General features: G+C 34.1%; 1 pseudogene; it reads left to right on the top strand.

The window, feature by feature from the left end:
- The first annotated feature begins 381 nt into the window (after nucleotides 1–381).
- On the top strand, nucleotides 382–675 carry LOC112923616 (10 kDa heat shock protein, mitochondrial pseudogene; annotated as a pseudogene).
- Nucleotides 676–21,003: the final 20,328 nt, after the last annotated feature.

Below are 21,003 nucleotides of genomic sequence, written 5' to 3'. Positions count from 1 at the left end.
CTGGCTCAGATAGATTCAAAAGAGCTCTTTCTTCTTAATTTTCAATAAAATGTACAGTCAATTCAGAAGTATTTTACCCACTAAGTGGTACTATACTGTGAGATGGCTTCTAAAGTTGTTTTTAGGAAGTTTATTTTTAGTGTTAAACTGGCAGGGGTGGTGGTGGGGTGTACCTAATTGACTGTGAACAGGATGTCTTAAACAAAGTGAATTTGGTTGGGGGCTCTTTCCATACCATCAGTAGGTCTCCTTTTGCTGTTGCTAAACTTAAAAAACAAAAAACAAAAAACAAAACAAAACAAAACAAAACAAAACAAAACAAAACTTCTCTTGGCAGTGGTGACAGCTCCAGAGCAGGGTCAAACTGCAGAGCCTGGAGTCATGGCAGGGCAAGTGTTCAGAAACTTTCTTCCCCTCTTTGACCGAATTTTAGTTGAATCTGTAACCAAAAGAGGTATTATGCTTTCATAAAAATCTCAAGGATAAGTGTTGCAAGCAACAGTAGTAGCTGTTGGATCAGGTTCTAAAGGAAAAGGTGCAGAGATTCAACCAATTAGTGTGAAAGTTGGAGATAAAGTTCTTCTCGCAGAATATGAAGGCACCAAAGTAGTTCTAGAAGACAAGTATTATTCCTTATTTAGACATGGTGACATTCTCAGAATGTATGTGGACTGAAATCATTATTAAAATGGCATGAAGTGAAGCTGCCCATTCCAGTGAAATTGTGAAATCTTCCATTATGTAAATAATTTTCATGTCTCTCTTTTATAATTAATGGTATCCAAAAAAAAAAAAAAAATTCAGCTTCTTTTGAAGATGTCCTTTCCCTGAAGGATGACTTTATCCAGTATCACCAATCTTTGCTAAGATATAAACATGATATGTTAGTTGCTGGTTGAGACCTCAAATCCAATGTTCCTGGGAAAAACACAATAATTATCTTAACAACTTGTCAATGGAGTTAGTCATCTGGAAGAAATTTTTCTCCTTTGGAAAATACACTTATAGGAAACCTGTGAATGGAGAATAAGAAAAGGAAGGCATAAATTTGTAGGAGGCAAGTAATCAAAACAAATTGGCTCTAAAAATAAATGAAGAATAATTTTAGGGTGGGTAAAAAAAGATTAAAATGAGCAGAGTGGATCAACACAGGAGAAAGAAGTTGAAAAAAAGAAAAAAAAACATGGTAGGAGCCCGAAGCTTGGGGAAAAGAGACAGCTCAGAACTTTTTGAAAATAGAATCAATAATGTTTGTGTCTATGTTGCTGAAACTTCTACTGTGTAAATGTTTTTTTATCTCTCTAAATCCTCAGAAAAATCTGATTGTGTCCAGAGATTTTTCAGAAAACCTTATGAAGCAGACTAAGTCTTCTAGGGGAAAAAGTCTTGATAAGCTAGTACTTGTTATATGATATAGCAAGGCTTGACTAGTTTCATTCCCAAGAGATAATTTATGTAAATTACCTAAAGTAGATGCAGTAGAATTATGAGATAATCACATATCTGTATTTTGCTCAGCGTCAGGATGACATTTATATGTTTGGTCTGTGAAGTATTTATTCTACAGAATAGAAGAAGCTTACTTCTAAACATGTTTTAGTTATTATATATTGCTGTTAAACACAGCATTCACAAGTCTAGTAGGTAAAGCAGTAAACATTAAATTCAGTATCCTATGGGTCAGATATCAGGTTTGTGTCAGCTGGATGCCTTGGCCTCAAGCTCTCTCACAAGGCTGCAATCAAAATGTCAGCTGGGGCTATGGTCTCATCTGAAAGTTTGAATGAGTGAAGTCATTCAAGTCAATTTTATTTTCAAGTTAATTTTGAAAACATTCACTTTCTCATGGGCTCTTGGACTGAAATTTTCAGTTTCTCACTGATTGTTGGCAAGAGATTTCCTTTAGTTTCTTGCTTAGTGGATTCTCCGTAGGTAGATTAACAACATGACAGTTGGCTTTTCTCAGAGCATGAGAGGAAATAAATCTTTTTGTTATCTAATCTCAAAAAGTGACATAATCTATCTTTTTCTATATTTTATTTGTTGAAAGTCACTGTGTCCAACCTACATTCAATGGGAGTGTATTTGTTGAACATCATGTATATGTAAGTTTGGTAGTTCTTTTCTTCATAGTTTTCCTTTCAGTAGTTGATAATATGCCAGAAATTTTAATATGCAGGGAATTACATTTTATAATTGTGTCCACACAGTGAGGAAGAATTAGCATGGATAGGATGGAAATATTTTCTGTAAAGTTATATCAACAGAAGCTGAAACAGAATTAAGCACAATTGACAAAAGTTACCTGCACCCTTCACTACTTTTTATCCAAAGGAATAAATAGCCCTTGTTGCATATACTTACATATTCTTGCCATTTTGATTGAAATATCTAAGGGCAGGCTAGTTTTCATCTGTGTCATTTCAAATAACCAAATATATACCCCAGTCAATTTGCACTTCTTTCTAATATTATGTTTTTGTATACCATTGACATGCTTAGATTCTCAGCATCATCACTTTATTTTTTAACTTATCATTTCCCATTTAGCCATTCAGTTCTTAATTTATGTAGGCAACAACTCTGACACTATTTCATTGGATTTTTCATGGGTTTTTCCAAAATATTTCTAATATTTATCCTTTTTATTTTTTCAAGAATAAGCATCTCAAATAATACAAACATGTCAATTTCTTATGATACAATTTTCACTCCTCAAACTTCTTAGATTGAACCGAACCTATTCTGAGAATCTAGACTCGTTTCAGGCTCTACTGGGTGTGGAGCCTCCTGAGATTTTTCTCTCTCTCTCTCTCCCTCTGCCCTCCTTCCCCACTTGTGCTTGCACTCTCTTTTTCTCTAAAATAAAATAAAAACAAAAAAAATCTGAAATCTGACTTTTATATATTAATAACTAAAAAATATACTAATGGTAGTAACAGTGGTTTCATAATTTTATGTTAAATTATAGGTTTTAAGATATTTTTATAGGGGATCCCTGGGTGGCTCAATGGTTTGGCCCCTGCCTTCCGCCCAGGGTGTGATCCTGGAGTCTCGAGATCAAGTCCCGCATTGGGCTTCCTGCATGGAGCCTGCTTCTCCCTCTGCCTGTATGCCTCTGTCTATGTCTCTCATGAATTAATAAATAAAATCTTTAAAAAAATAAAATAAAATGTTTTTACGTAAACAAAATTCATAATTTTCCTGAAGATTTACAGAATTACAGAATAAACCTACCATCTTGACTGTTTTTCTGCATCATCTGTTAACACTCCTCCCTAAATGTTAATCATGTGTAAAGGTCCGCTGATTACTTTTTTAAAAAATTAGCATTAAATGATTCTTTTAGATATGCCAGGAAACGGGTTATATTGTTAAGCTAAAATGAGCTCAGACAAGTAGAGTTTCAGGAAGCACTAGTATTCTAAAGATAGAAAAAGAGCACTGAGTCATTTAAAAGAATTAAATGACAACTATGTGATGTGATACAGATGTTAGCTAATTCTACAGTGGTGATCATATAGCAATATATAAATGTGTCAAATACACATGTTATATACCTTAAGCTTACATAATGTTATATGTAATTCAATATAATATATTTCAATTAAAAATAATTAAATGAGATAATGCACTTAAAGGACTTAGTAGCATATCTTTGTAGAGAGGAAGACCACAGGGCAAATTATTATTATTGTTAGCAGAAGTATTAATGAGTACTTATGGTGAGAATATAAAACATGCTCAGTCTCTCTGAAAAACAATAAATATATTCAAACAATGTGTATATAAGAGAAAGTTCTATAGTGCTAGTAATGCCTATCTCTGGGTTATGAGGTTCTTGGTAATTTTTAATTTCTTTTCTGCGGTTCTTTGTATTTTTTCAACTTTTTAACTAATGAATATGTTTTCTTTTATAATTAAAAGTGAAGTTTTGTTTCTTTGTTAATTAACTCCTTTGTTTGCTGTTTCATTTTATATGTCTCAATCTATTCTAAGTCTAAATCTTTCTGACACTCTTCTTTCAGAACCACAAGATCCTATTGTTTTTATCCTATGGTATGACTTTTGTTCATCTTCCACACTAGCTTATTTCATACTTGATGTACTCAGTGAACAGTGTGGCATTTATATTAATTTATTTGACCACATTTCTTCTTACTTTCAGGTAGAAATTATTCAAGATTATTTTTTTAGAATGAAATTATTGGATCATTGGTTTTCAACAATTTCTGTTCCTAAATATCTATACCTTTTGATAGGCATTTCCATTAACACCAGTGGCTCACCATGACAATACCTTGAACTAGGGATAATATAGTCTGGTTTATAGCATTTGGTTTAGTCTCTCTCTCTCTCTCTCTCTCTCTCTCTCTGTGTGTGTGTGAATAGTTAAAAAAATCTTACAAATAATCGAGATAAACTTCCCTTCAACCTCTCATTGAGATGGCTCCTTAAGAGCTTCCATCCATCTGAAACATTTAATTTTCCAGGTCTTAGCTGTGGAACACTCTGTGGAGTGATGGAAATAGTCCTGGAGTTGTTATCAGATGACCTAGGTTCAAGGCCTTGCTCAGTCACTTAGAAGTCCTAAGACACAGGCAGCCACTTAGCCTTTTTTTTTTTTTCCTTCCCTGATTTTAAACTAGAGATAAAATATATCATAAAGAGGTTGCTAGGATAAAATGAGTTAATACAAAAGCTCTTTGTAGGATAAAGCAGGTTATTAATCAAAGGCATGCTTATTACTATTAGTTTCTTTTAACTTTGAAGTGTGCTTACTTAACACTCAAGACCTCTTTCTTACTGTATCTCTCAGCCTGTTCATTATTTTGAAATCCAATGTTACAGGCTCATTTTCAGGCTTTTTCACATTACTGATTAGTTCCAGTTGGTTCTTTCTTAATGGTCAGGCCACTTTGGGGGTACTGTAGGCAAAGGCATCTCTAGAAAATGTGACAAGCATGACTTAAAGGTCATTAAGTACCTCCATAAATCTATTTCACTTTCCTAGACATAGACAAATTACTAAAGTAACAGATATTGTGATAGGAATATACTGAAAAGGAATATTTAAAGCACAAAGTGAAACAACATTAGTATTAAATGTAGTTAATTACAAAATAGGTCATAGTACAATCAGGTTACTTAATATAAACATAAAATAACCAGAGTGATTTTTTTTAAATATATTACCTGACACTCAATTTCTTAAAATTCCTCACTGGATTCCATTGCATGTAGGATCAAGTTCCAACTCCTAGATTTTTTAAATTTAAAATTAATCCTTGTTTGTGTGTGTATGAATATTTTATGAGTTCCCTACTTTTATTTGTATTTTATTTATTTTAAAAGATTTTATTTATTTGATAGAGAAAGAGAGGGAGAGGGAGAGAGAGAGAGAGAGAGAGAGAAAGAACACAAACAGGGAAAGTGACAAGCAGAGGGAGAGGGAGAAGCAGGCTCAATCTCATGATCCAGGGATCACTATCTGAGCTGAAACCAAGAGTTTGAAGCTTAACTGACCATGCCACCCAGGTGCCCCAGGTATGTTGTTAAATAAACATGTGTAGAAAGTTTTGCACCAGCCTATCTACGGTCTATTGTTAATAAAGGATGCCTAGGGAACCTAGGGAGGCTAATAAATTTTGCATTTATTATTTATTTTTAAACAAACAGAGCTCAGTATAAGAAATTCAGGGATAAGATTTAAGGAAAACATACGAACATAACAAAGCAGGACTAAATAATATACACTAACAGTTGAAAGCACTTAAGGAGTTAAAATTAATTAAAGGTGACAAATCTTAAGGATGTGACTTTTAACTCAGGGTTTGAGTCTAAGAATATTTCCTAATCTATTTTAATGATAACTGAACCATGTTTTCAAAAATATCCCAAGCTCTTCTTAAATAAGCAACCTCAATTTTAATGTGGTTTCTAATTCATTGACTAATTAGCAGAAAATATTGGTATAATAAAAACAAAAAGCCCATATCATTCTTAGTTATTTCCCATCATATATGTATATTTTAAATGCAATAGGTGAGAAAGTATTATAACTATCATAAATATAATTGTTATTTGGCTCTGCCACAGTAACTATAATAACTTTAGATTTACTCTTAAATTAGCCATTTATGAAAGATATAGTGAACGGTTCTTACAACATGACATATTTCTAAAGATATACAATTTGGAGAAAATGTCTATTTTTGCTTCTATTTTTCATCTCCTTTTCTCTTGCTCCAAAATTACCAAATATGTTAAAATCTGATCTTCCCTGACTCTTATTTTAAAGCCCACAAAAATCTTCACTATTTTAAAAGACTAACAATGTCCCAAATAGATTTATTATTAGTTCAGTGTAGAGCATCACTCTATGTGCCATGTTCAACACTCCCAATTTCAATTTATTTCCCCACCTCAGGGTAACCTCAGATCTTAGATTAATGTCATTTGATAACAGAATGCAATTCTGCATGACATATTTTCAGTTGCCAAAGACAATGCTTTGATGAACGCCTTTAAAGTAGAATAAATCTCTTATGCTATAAAACAAATGGCCTGGTACACTTTTGCAACCATAATGAACACTGTTCAGGGGTAAAAATGTCAACAGAATTTTTAAAAGACAATGAAAATATACCAGTGGTAGTGTTTTCCTCTGTATCCAAATCATTAGAATTACTCCAACCGGTTCCCGCCTTTCCTGGAGTTACCAGTGATACAGGTGCAAATGATGTACAGGTGCAGCAGTTGGCCCGATTCTTCAGTCCCCAATGTTGTGAGAATATGGGGGAGAGGGGGATGACTCTACATAAATAGAATGCAGATTCTGCTTCTGAGGATTAAAAAATCCCCATAATCCACACCATTAAATTAGAACACTTTTATATTTAGAACTGATTATGATAGAGAAACCACTATTCCTTAACTCTGAAAGTTGTTCATCAAAATTAAATTGCAAATCACTAAAACGCTGATTTTTCTGCTGCAGAACAATTAAGAATGATTTTATACTGGCATGTTTAAAGTGATGTTCAAACGATCAAGAAAACAGCCTTAAATATATTTCACTCTGATTTCATAGTCCTGGCTGTGCTCTGTGGAATTTCGAGTGGTGTTTTTTTTTTTGTTTTGTTTTGTTTTGTTTTGTTTTGTTTTTAAAGAAGAGATATGGTCATTGTCCTCAAGTAGTACAAGACAAAACAGCAGTAGTTTAATCCAAAGGAAGTCTATTTCAAATCCTAATAACACACTGTTTGTGTGGGTGATATGCACCTGATTCAAGTAGGACCTCAGACAGTGTTGGAAGAGGGCAGATATATAGTATTAGTGTTTGGATCAATATATATTGCTCTATTTCTGGAAAGCATTTTGAATGTCTTTTTTCTCAACAAATATTATAGTGGTAACACTATTAAGTTTCTTGGAATTTCAGGGATTAAAGTTCCCTCAAGTGGCTTATTAGCATCCAAAAAAATGCCATATAAGTTGTTACATAGATCACCATGTTAGTAAAGATCCTTAGTTAAAGGAAAATATGGTCTAAACTTGTAATGAAGCTTTGGTATATATGTATGTGTGTCTCTATATTCATGTTAATAAGTCACTTAATCACATAGTGAATATACTTAATGAATACTTACTCATATTTAATGTGTACTTATTATTTGTCAGGCACCATTATGAATGTGATTTGTTAATTCATTGACTGCTTACAACAGCTGTATGAGGTAATTGTCATTATTCTCATCACCCCAGGTCTCTAGATGAGAAAACTAATGTGTAAAGAGGTTATTTTGCTAAGGTCACAAAAGCCAGGCAATTGCAGAGCCAGAATTAGAACACAGGCCATCTGTCTTTGGAGTGTATTCACTTAACCACTTTTCTTTAATGTCTTTTGTTAGGCCTTATTGTAAATTTTGTGATGGCACATGATTATAGAGGCATCTGTAACTGACCTATAAACACTGGAAGAGTCTATTAATTGATTTGTTCGTAAAATGGGACGGAGTATGAGAACTCCTTCCCATTTTAATATGCTCCCAACATTACCACAGTATTCTACTTCATTTTAATGCACCTCACAAAAGCCTATGAATTTCAGATTAGTCAAATTAACATTCATTCTTACTTTTTTACCATAAGTACTCCTTAATGAGTTGAAAAGAAACGATCAATAATATACAATACCCTTTCCTTTCTTGCTAACTTAAATTAGATGTACTGAAGCAATAGGAATTTCAATGGGCAACATGAGATATGTGTGTGTGCAAATAAGGGAAGGTATTAGTGAGATATTAAAAACCCCACAACCAATCTATCAGAAATTCTTATGTTCCATATTTTGAAAAAAAAATCCAGAATTTGTCCTTCCACTGCAACCACTGTTCTAGGCCACCATTCTCTTTCAGCTGGGTTATTGTAGTTGCTTCTAACATGCCTTCACTCTTGCCCCCATGGTCCACTCTCTATACACATAAATAACTGAGGGATTAAAAAAAATAACAATCAATTCATATCACTATTCTGCTGCAGATCTCTATCTCACTCAGATTAAAACTAGGGGATGTTCAACAGAGCGTGTAGCCCTATAGGAACTCTTTCTGTACTTCTGTGAAAGGAACATTTTCACTATGCTCAATCCCCACCACCAGCTTCCTTGTTCATTTAGCTCTAGGATCTCTGCCCTCCTGGTGGTTTGATTCGGTGAACACAGAAAATCCAAATCACTTTACTACCTCTTCTTCTTGCAGGCACCTCACCAGGTAGCTCCATCACTTCCTTCAGTTTTGTGCAAATGTCACCTACCTACAGAACCTTTCACTGTGTATTCCTACGAAACAGCAAAATCTACTGCTTCCATCATACTCACTGCTCTCCTCCTCTCTGCTTTGCTTTCATTAATTATATTTATCACTTGACTTCATATATTGCTTGTATATTTGTTTATTATCTGTCTCCTCCTTGGAGACTGAATCCACACTAAGGGAAGGACTTTGTCAATTCTAGGCACTGTTGTAACTATCATCGGTTCCCCAAACAGTGCCTGGTAACTGGAAGGCACTCAATAAATATTGGGTTAATATATGGGCTAATGAAAGAAGAGGAATAGAATAGGAATGGGATAGAAAATGAAAGATTAAAAAAATACCAAAGATATGTATCAAGTAATATTCCCTAGGTTCCATTTAGTATCAATGAAAGAAAGAGGAGATGCCAGTATTGACTCTCTCTTTTCTCTATGATACCAGAATTTTAGACCAAGTTTGAAAATTCTGATTCATTGTTAACCTTGCATTTCATAAATTATGTATCCTTTGTGGTGTCTGATTTACTGTCTGTTTTGTGATCACGTTTGCCAATATTATATTTGTACTACCATTTTATGACCTATCTTCTCTTCCATTTTTTGCATTACAGCTACCAAAGGAGAAGCAATGAAATAACAGATACTTTTTATCACAGGCAACTTTCTTTGTAACTTCTCTTGGTATTTCACTTCTTTGCCACTAATCTTCATGCCACTGACTCTGTACTGGGATTTTCTCCCAGGTCTTCTCCGTAAATATACAATGTGGGACTAGATCATTTGCTCCTCAATGTGAAATTTAATCAACACCTCTTTTCTCTCAGATGTGATTTCATTTTAAGACTTATATTCATCCCAGGCATCCTGTTTCAAAAATTTCTCTAGCACCTGGCTGGCTCAGTTGGAAGAGCATGGGACTCTTGATCTTGGGGTCATGAGTTTAAGCCCTATGTTGAGTGTGGAGATTACTTTTAAAAAAATTTGAAAAATTCTCTCTGGGATGTTTGGGTGGATCAGTTGGTTAAGTGTCTGGCTCCTGATTTCCACTCAGGTCATGATCTCAGGGTCATGACATCAAGCCCAGTGTAGGGTTCCACAATGGGTGTGGAACCTGCTTAGGATTTGCTCTCTCCCCCCTCCCTCTGTCTCTCTACTCCCACCACATGCACCTGTGTGCTCTCTCACTCTAAAAAAAGAAAAAACAAAAATATTTTAAAAATTTCTCTAAACTCTTTATGTATTCAGATACTTTTTCAGGCATTTATAATGTAGGTCCTAGAAGAGTGATACACTCAAAAACTCAAAACATAGATGTCGTATACTAGAATCTGCAGGTCCCCCAAGAGTAAGACCTTTCTCATTTAGTTTTAAGTCACACATTTTGTGGAAACCAAACAGACTAAATATTTCATATGTGTTTGTTGAATGGATACATATGTGAATGAATAAAATAAAATTTCTAGCAGAATGAACAGTAGAAAACTACTTTTTAAAAAAAAAATAGCATTTATGGCCATGGATTTCTGTTTAGTTGGTATTTTGTGTTTATTTTTTATTTTCTTATTGTTCATTTGCCTTTACAGAAGTTTGTAGCTCATTTATTTAGACCAAGTTGAGCTTTCTGTTCTTATAACATATCCAGGAGGAAAGTTTCTTGTTGACATAGAATATATCCAAATGTCATATATATTGTTCTTTTCTAGCATATTTATGTGATACAATGAGAATGAGATCCTTGTTCAAGTTTACAGTTTATTATGCAGAGAAAAAAATAAGATGTAGAAAATATTTCCTGTGTCCTATACCCTTGAATATTTTAAAACAAATGGCCTCTTTCTTACTTGTTAAGGACTCTGGAAAATATGTCAGCTTCTTTTAGCAAGAGTCCTAGTAGATGTGGTTCTGCATTGCTGATATGAAGCTGCCCTGAATTGTATCCACAGACCACATAAATTCCTTATCCTATTAAATTCATCATTAAAATTTTATAGATTCAGTTAGTCATCTTGCCAAGGAAATCTTCTGAATACATTCTTCTAGAGAGAGTTTTGATTATTTCATTAAACCATTTAACATCAACTATACACACAAAATGTCCAATTCATGTGCATTAGATAATAGGAGGAAAGTTACAGTTGAGAGATAGTTTTTAGGAAAAAAATAAATAAAAATCTCATTTAATAGTACAGATGGTTTGCTTGAGTAAGCATTTGTTTAAAACTTGTACAATTATTTGAATATACTTTCAAATTGCAGAATGGTTTGTGAAAGTAAAAAAAAAAAAAAAGGATTATGACATTAAGACCTACTAGCCATAACTGTTTTCTTTGGCAATGTATATACCTGTAACTAACTTCTATTCCTATCTATAATGGGCTAATTATTTTGAGGAGGGAAAAGAAGAGAGAGATATAAATAGGATAAAATCTGACCATTGATTTGGAACTCTTCAGAAACTAATTAAAGAGCATATAGTATAGCCATTTCAGGCTTATCTGGTTGACCTCTCCTATCTGGACACGTGGAAAACTATCCTTCCCAGTCTAGCTATAGTTGGGTAGGTGCATGACTCATTGTGGTCAATAGACATGAGTAGAAAGGATGGGTGCCACCTTAGGAATGAGTCTGTGTAAAGTCCTTCTACAACCTTCTATCTTTTCCAAAGCTATACTTCGTGTTGAAGAAATCATAGTACAAAAACTAGGCAGATCTCCCAAGATACCACTTAGTAAAAAAAACTACCCTTTAAAGTTATTGAACCTCACCAGATTTTGCATAAATAAGACATGGCATTTGTTTTGTAAAGCCACTTGTACATCAGTATAATTTACTATTTCATTAGAACATAGTATTCACATAAATGGCAATTATATTCATTTTTATTTTCCCTGAAGTTCAGTATGTTCTTCCTGTATGTCCAACCACATGAGAGAGTAGAGATTTAGAATAATCACATAGGGCCCTGCTCTGAATCGAGTAGAGATTGCTGTAGAATTTAGTGATACTCTGTGAATCTACTTTGCATGAGTTTCTGTAAGGAGCAGATATAATTACAGTAAACATCAACTCTGTCAGACACTATTTCAAGGGCTTTTCATGTATCATCTGTTTATTCCCTATAGTATCACCAAGCTATAAGTAGACTATTCTTTATCTTATAGATGAAGCAGCAGAGGCACAGAGATAATCATTTATAGTCAATAAGCAGTGGAGTTAGCAGTCTGATTGAGCCTCCGTTTTTAACCAATATGCTTACAGATTTTACTCAAAGTCAGGTGGCACCAAGTTCATTTCTAAACTCCTAATCAAATTTTCTGATGTGGAGGGAGCAGCTCTAATGCTAGGGCAGTGTACTGTAGATGATCTTTGATATATGTGTTAGATAAGCAACAGCACCAACAATGACAACATGAGTTGCAATCAGTTTTGGAAGGCTTTCTAAAAACTTCAGGTTTTACTCCTGGTTCCTGAGTTCAGGCACTTCTGGAATTCAGTTACTGAAACAGATAATAATGTACTCCCTCTTCCAATTTCTCTCTCTCTCTCTCTCTCTCTTTTTTTTTTTTTTCCTGACAGCAGACTCTGATTATTGTCAAGCTGCCCAGTAAAATATTCATGCTGATAGACCGAATCAGAACAGGTTTCTGATTAAGGGACAAACACATAAATAATAGTTGATAGGATAGAATGATTAGGGAAAAAATATTGTGGTTAAGAAGAAAATCATTTTTGAAATCATTATTGAAAGTCATTCCCAAACTATTTTATATATATATATATATTTTAGGGAGGATGCCTGCATGGCTCAGTGGTTGAGCGTCTGCCTTTGGCCCAGGGCATGATCCTGGAGTCTGCAGGAGAGTCCCACATCAGACTCGCTGTATGGAGCCTGCTTCTCTCTCTGCCTGTGTCTCTACCTCTCTCTCTCTCTCTCTCTCTGTGAATTTTTTGGAAATTTTATTATTTATTTGAGAAATTTTTTGAGAAATATTTATTATTTTGAGAAATATTTATTGAGAAATAATTTTATTTATTTGAGAAATAAAAGAAGAGAAGTAAAATTTTGCGAATTTTATTATTTATTTGAGAAAGAGAGGGGAGGGGCAGAGAGGGAGAAGCAGACTCTCTGCTGAGCAGAGAGCCCAATGTGGGGCTCTATCCCAAGATCCTGAGATCATGATCTGAGCCAAAGGCAGTTGCTTAATCAACTGAGTCACCCAGCACCCCTCATTCCAAACTAATAAAAACACTTCTTTTTTGATGGAAAGCTTTTAAATGTTTTGTTGCTATCACTTCAAATTGAAATTCACACTTAACATTGCTGTTGATAAAGAAAACCCTTGGAGTCACACTAAATGTATAATGACCCCACAGTATGAATTGGATTTACCACTGCAATTTTTAACATTACCTGTAATGGCTTATTTCTTATAATTTTTTTTATAAATGCAGGAGATAAAATTTAAAAGTCAAAATACTTTAGTAATTATATTTTCTAATAGGGTATATTTCAATTAATTTAAATTTAGCCCCCTATTACAATGTTTCCATATAACCTATATATGGTGAAATGAGTCATATGGCAAGAATAAATTATTTAATCTTTTAGAAAAAATATTTGAAAACAAACTCTCTAAAACTCTTCATTTTCATTTTTATGATTGTAAAATTAGGACACGCAAGGGAAATACATTTCTAACACTTTCTGAAGGATGTACAGTTGAATATCTGTCTCCTGGACACATGTCCATATTCCATTTGTCATATATACAATTTGGACTGTTTCTGATTCTAGCAGTTCTCTGATCATCTATAGTATATTAATTGTAAGTTTATGCCACAATTTCCTGATTGATCAACTCTAAGCATTATCTGCTTCCATTTATCAAAGATTAGCTTCAATTAAACTCCTTCATCTCCCCTTTTCTTCAATGGTTTATATAAATCTTGGTTCTATTAATTACTTATAAAATTTTAAATAATAGACTTAAAACCATCTTTTGACCTATCAACTTCAGAATCTCTTCACTCCTCCCTCCTTTCCTTCTCTACCTTGGGTATCTGTCAGTACTCCTTTCCAATGTAAAAAAAGTTGCATTCTGTAATATTCACAGACTTCCATGATTACAGGTCTGTAATGTTACAGACCTCCATGATTTCACTACAGGTGACCCTGAAAACTTAAGGCTGAGATGCCATATTAAAATTATGTCAATATAGTTTATTCAGAACCAGATAGATTTCCAGGGGAATCATGGCAATATGTCACTGAACTTGCATCTAAAAGGGGAAAACCCCAAGGGTTCAAAGCATGTTCTTTTTCTCACTTTATTCATTATTCAATATCATCTCACATGTTAGTTTGCTTTGCACTGTCTTCCTTATTTAGAGCTCTGTATTTTCTCTTGGATTTTTTGTTTACATTTTATTGTTTTATCTCAAGAACTATATGCCTTTTTCAAATCGGTAAGGTCAATCTGTAATGGTTTCTTGAATGCTCTGATAAATAGTGACTCCTCCTAAGGTGTGTTGAATGGTTGTTACTATGAGAGTGTCTTATCTTACTATGAGAATGTCTTATCTACTCATTTCTGAAGCCCATGTTTGACACTTGCTGGGTGACTTTTCTTTTTGCAGTATATATTAATTATTTTTTCAGAAAGAATGAATTGGAAGGATACTGGCTGCATCTTGTTTTGTCCATTCTCTATAGATGGAATATATTGTCATCTAGCTTCCAATGGGGCTGTGAGAAATCTAAAGTTTATTGTGAGTCTTATTTCCATACAAAGGATTACCTATTTTTCCCCTGGAAATTTATAGAGAATTTTCCTTATTTTTTTCTTAGTTTTTTTTTTTTTTTTTTTTTTAATGTGGAATCTCGAAGTAAGTGTGGGCTTGAAAGAATCAATCTTCTTGATACTAAGTGAACATTTCCAATTTGAGGACATATGTCTTTTTCTTCACCTCTGGAAAATTTCTTTTATTTCTTTGATAATTTCTTCCCGTCCATTTTTTTCATTCTTTCTGGTTTTTAAATACTTCAAAAAAATACTTCACAAGTCTTCCAATGGAGGGATATGGAAATATGGTTTGCCAATATCTTCTCTACCATTTTTATCTGTAATTTTAGTTCTATGTTCTGAAATAATTTTTAATCTTCCATTTCAAATACTTTACTGGATTCAATTCTCAGTAACCATATTTTAAATTTTAGATAACTATTATCCTAATTCATAACTGACTGTTTATATTTCATTGTAACAATATCTTACCTAAACTGACATATTCATTAGAAGTAGTTTATTATTTGTACTCCATTCTCTGATCTGAATTTTATTGCTTTTCCTGGAGGATTAGCTGTCTCATTTGTTCATATTTGCTCCTTTTGGGGAACCATGGAATTTCTAAGATATCAACGAATTCTTAATTTGTCACTGATAATCATAAAGGATCTAGTAGATTATCTATGTGGCTAGCAAGGGTTTCCTCTGCTGAATAGGCCTGTTCCTTGAACGAGAGAGATGTATGTGGTGTGTGTGTGTGTGTGTGTGTGTGTGTGTGTGTGTGTGATATTTTGAGATTTTACTAAGTTGTTTCCAGGTCATAAGCATGAAGCAGGATATAGGTAAGAATTCAAACCCATTCAAATACCAAACAAGGCCACTCTGACTAATGTGAACAAGCCCTGATTCTGGGAGCCACCGATCTGCCTCAACCTATCACTCAATCTATATCTGGCATTGAAGCAAATGTCACTTCCTAATGCATAGGAATGGGGGTGGCCTGAACATGCACATGTCTTTCAGCTTGATTCTCCATCAGTCATCATGATTTCTGCCCTTCCTCCCACAACCTCTCTTCCCTTAGCTCCTAACTCTAGGGAGCTGCACTGTGCAAAATTGCTGCTAGTTCACTGCAGCTTTTCCTGTTGAATATACTGAGCGATAGCTCCTTTTATTCTAATATATCCATCAAGGTGCTCCCATCAGTCTTCTGTCTTTCAGAAATTCATTCTAATCTTTTGACTGCTGATGTTTCTCTGCTGCCATTCGGTGAAGCTCTGTGGATTTATTCACTTTCATATTTCTTCACTGAACACTCTATGGATTTTTGAGATCGAGAAGAATTAAATGGAATTTCTGACTCTAATAACTGGAAGGCTGTAAGAATTTTTAAATGTTATTTCAAAAACAAAAGTCATACACTTATTTAAAGTCCATACCAAAGGAATATTCCCATATATACATACATATAAAAAGAGTAAAGTTCTCCTTTCTACAGTATTTACACAAATCACTAAAGATAAACCAGAAGAGTGAGAAAGAATTAAAGGAAAAAACATTTTTGTAGATCTGGAAACTGAAAGTCTTCAAATAATATTATATCATCAAAGGCAAATTAAAAAGTAGTTGACAGGCTGAGAAGATATAATTTCAATACATATAACTGAAAAAGAGTTAATTACTTGTATACCACACTTAAAAAACCTTATAATGTATTAAATTAAGAAAAATCTTAAGCATCATAACTAGAAAAAAATGCTAGATCATAGGAAGGGGTAAGTTAAAAAATGAAATGGCTGACAAATATTTTTGAAAATTTTAAATTATGGGCAAATATTTAAATTTTCAGCAAATGCAACATTCTTCTGGACACAAGTTTCCAAAGCATGATTTGAACTAACTTAAATAAATACTAAAATGATGTTCATGTACTTTACTTAATCAAAAGAAGAGGAACAGACACCACTATGCTTCTGGGTATTCTATGTGACCCATTCTTTCCAAGACATTTACTCTCTCTGAACGACTCTCATGTGTTCGTTCAATCCTCAACTTGGATAGAATCTCATCTGATGTAGAAAGTGAACTTGACAGTCAATTCCCAGAGTTACGTCTACCTTATTTAGTGGCTGTGGAGGGGAGCTCTTGCTTGTGGAGAAGGACCCTGACCTACCTTGACTCACATGCCTCCCATGAACAAATGGATATGGTTAGCTGCACTGTGATTGCACCGGACTGGTTCCCCTGCTAGGCCCTGTAGTCACAGAGTGGTGACTGAGTTGGTCTGCTGGCCACATGAAACAAAGACTACACAGTGGTGTAATGAATTAAGGGGAGACTTTGTTAAAAGGAAGATATTGAAAAACTATGGATCAGAATGTTTTTGAATCTTTTCTTCCCTTCCACCCATGAGGATTTGAAGGATGTTGACCTACTAAAAAGAGTTGTACAGAAGAAATGAAATATCACCTCTTCGGCTGCAACATCGCTGGCTATCACAAGAGTTTATTGGTCAAAGATAGATTGGAGCACATGGCATTTATTACCTACAGACCAAGAGGGAACAGAATATTTATACAATTCTAATTTCTTTCTCAAATCTTCACCATATTCCACATGGTGAAATCTGTCAAGCACTTGAGTGGTCTTTAATAAGAAGAACAGGGAAAAAGTTGAATAGGGATCAAGGATCCCTGGCTTTGCTTCCTTACCATAACACATGAAAATAAGCAGAAGAAAGGGGCCACATCTATGGCCATAATTCCTTGTTTGTAGTGTGGCCCAATCAGTGAGCAGGATTTTGTCCTATTTGATTAATGAATGACCATTTGGAAGAAGAAGCAAAAAAGTAGATGAAAGAAAGGAATGAGCAATCCTTTGATTTTTTTTAATGTAACTTATCCAAACATAAGTTTATGAATCTCATATGATCACATAAGATTCCAGTGATGAATTTTCACTTCTCATTATAGATATAGTGGACTTTATTCATAGAATTTAACAGTTGGAGAGGAACTTAGAGACTTTTAGTCTAACTGCATTATTTTATACTAAACTGATATTCGGACTAGATAAATTACTCTTTGAATTCCAGCTTCCGAACACATGGTTGTCTGTGCTATCCAATATATGTAACTGTCTTTCTACAATTAAGAAGATTGCTTCTTCATTAAAGAATACCTACTTGTCTATATCTTTCTCTATCAATCAATCAACTAATGTCATCTGTGTATTTATGTGATCTTAAGATAATTTATTTTTATGACATTCAATAATTTGTTTTTTAAAAAGGATTTTGTTTATTTTTATTCATGAGAGACACAGAGAGAGAGGCAGAGACGTAGGAAGAGGGAGAAGCAAGCTCCTTGCAGGGAGCCCAATCCAGGACTTGATCCCAGAACCCTGGGATCATGCCCTGAGCCAAAGGCAGATGCTCAACCACTGAGCTGCCCAGGAGTCCCTCAATACTTAATTTCTGTCTCTAGGTTCAAGCTCAATAAAATTGTACACAGTCTTTCTTATTTTTTTTTATTAAAAATAACTTGAATTCTTGAAGCTTTTCCTCCCAAAATGTAAAAGTTTATTTCAAATTTTTATCTCCTGTGTGTAGGAGAAATACTTTTTTCATATTAATGGATATCTCTACTTTTTTTTGATATCTCTACTTCTTAATTGTTTAATTTTCTTTCCTAATTTCTCATGCGATTTGTATGTCAGGCAGCCTCAAAACAGATACATGCAGAGATATATAAGCACACATACGTACACACATTCTGTAGCAGTCTTACTAGGGTAATATTGCAAGTTAGAAATGCTTATTTAACTTTAGAAATGGGGAAGTAGGCACTGTTTTTTTTGTAGGCTACCCTGAAGCTTGTTTCAGAGAACTATGTTATATTGTGGTACAACTGCCACTTTCCTCTCATTGAAATGTGTAAGTTCAAAAACCTTATATTTTAACAATTCCATATCTCATCAATGTAATTCAATGTCACAGAATATAGATGGTAAATCCTAGCTGTATAATAAAATATTTACTATGAGTATTCACAACAATTTGTGTGTGTGTGTATGTGAGAGAGAGAGAGAGATTGAGAATTTCATATTGGACCTTTGTAATCTGTACACCACAAGGTAAAATTTCAGTTTACTTCAATTTTTTTTGCCCAAATTTAATATGAAAGTTGGTCCTATATATAATTTGCAGTTTTAATATTTTATGTGATAGCTATTGTGAGTGCCCTATATACTATAGAATAAACATTATGTGAAATTTATAATTAAATCAATAAGTGAATAATTTATATTATGCTAGTTTTAAATTTCTCTTTAATGGTACTACTCTCTCCAACATTATTTAAATAGTACTGCAAGTCCTAGTAATCAGACAACAAAAAAATAAGACATTCAAATTGACAAAGAAGTAAAACTTTCATGATTTGCAGATAATATGATACAGATCATATGATAATATGATCTTCATCAAGATAAGATGTTTCTGCACAGTGAAAGAAACGATCAACAAAACTAAAAGAAAAACTATAGAATGGAAGGAGATATTTTCAAATGACATATCTCTCTCAGGTTTAAAAACCTGAAAGACTCTGTCAAAAAATTGCTAGAATTTATAGACAAATTCAGTAAAGTCACATGATACAAAATCAACGTACAGAAATCAGTTGCTTTTCTATATATCAATAACAAAGTAACAGAAAGAGAAATTAAGGAATCAATCTCACTAATAATTCCACCAAAAACCATAAGACACCTAGAAATAAATGTGATGTGATGAGCACTGGGTGTTAAATGCAACTGATGAGTTATTGAAAACTACATCTAAAACTAATGTTGTACTATATGTTGGATAATTGAATTTATTTTTTTTTAATTTTTTTTTAATTTTTTATTTATTTATGATAGTCACAGAGAGAGAGAGAGGCAGAGACACAGGCAGAGGGAGAAGCAGGCTCCATGCACCAGGAGCCTGACGTGGGATTCGATCCCGGGTCTCCAGGATCGCGCCCTGGGCCAAAGGCAGGCGCCAAACAGCTGCGCCACCCAGGGATCCCGGATAATTGAATTTAAATAAAAAAAAAAGGAAACCCAGAAATGAACCCATAGCTATATATTAACCTTGGACAAAGTAGGAAAGTATATCTAATGGGAAAAAGTCTCTCCAACAAATGATGTTTGGAAAACTGGACAGCAACATGCAAAACAATGAAATGATCGACTTTCTTATACTTTGCAGAAAAATAAATTCAAAATGGATGAAAGACCTAAATGTGAGACATGAAACCATAAAAATCCTAGAGGAGAACACAGGCTGTCACCTTTTTGATGTGGACTGTAACAACTTCTTTCTAGGTATGTCTCTTGAGGCAAGGGAAACAAAAGCAAAAATAAGCTATTGGGATTTCTTCAAGATAAAGTGAAGGAAACAATCAACAAAACTAAAAGGCAACCTACAGAACGGGAGAAGATATTTGTAAATGACATATCTGATAAAGGGTTAATATCCAAAATCTATAAAGAACTTACAAACTCAACACCCCAAAAAACAAATAATACAACTAAAATATAGGCAGAAGACATGAACAGACATTTTTCCAAAGAAGACATACAAATGGTCAACAGACACATGAAAAGATGCTCAACCTCATCGATCATCAGGGAAATAAAAATCAAAACTACAATGAGATATCACCTCAAACCTATCAGAATGGCTGAAATCAACAATACAAGAAACAACAATTATTGACTGGTGAGGATGTGGAGGAAAGGGAACCCTCTTACACTGTTGGCAGGAAAGCAAACTGGTGCAGCCACTGTGGAAGACAGTATGGTAGTCCCTCAAAAAGCTAAAAATAGAACTACCCTCTAATCCAGCAAGTGAACTTTTAGGTGTTCCCCCCCAAAATACAAATATACTAATTCAAAGGGATGCTGGCACCCTGATGTTTGTGGCAGCATTTATCTACAGTAGCCCAAGTATCTGTTAACTGATGAATAGATAAAGAAGAGGTGATGCACACACACACATACAGACACACACACACACCAGAATATAACTTAGCCATAAAAAAGAATGAAATCTTACCATTTTCAACAATGTGGGTGGAGCCAGAGAATACTATGCTAAGTGAAATAAATTAACCAAATAAAGACAGATGATTTCACTCAAGTATGGAATTTAAGAAACAAACAGGCAAAGGGGGAAAAAAAAGAGAGTGGCAAACCAAGAAACAGATCTTAACTATAGAGAACAAACTGATGGTTACCAGGGAGGAGGTGGTTTGGGGGAATTTGCTAAACAGGGGATGGGGATTAAGGAGTACATTTGTTGTGTTGAGCACTGGCTAATGTATGGAAGTGCTGAATCACTGTATTGTACACATG

The sequence above is a fragment of the Vulpes vulpes genome, chromosome 2 (assembly GCF_048418805.1).
Source record: "Vulpes vulpes isolate BD-2025 chromosome 2, VulVul3, whole genome shotgun sequence".
Lineage (NCBI taxonomy): Eukaryota > Metazoa > Chordata > Mammalia > Carnivora > Canidae > Vulpes > Vulpes vulpes.
The sequence above is the reverse complement of the archived record's forward strand: the minus strand, read 5'-3'. Positions and strand labels throughout refer to the sequence as shown.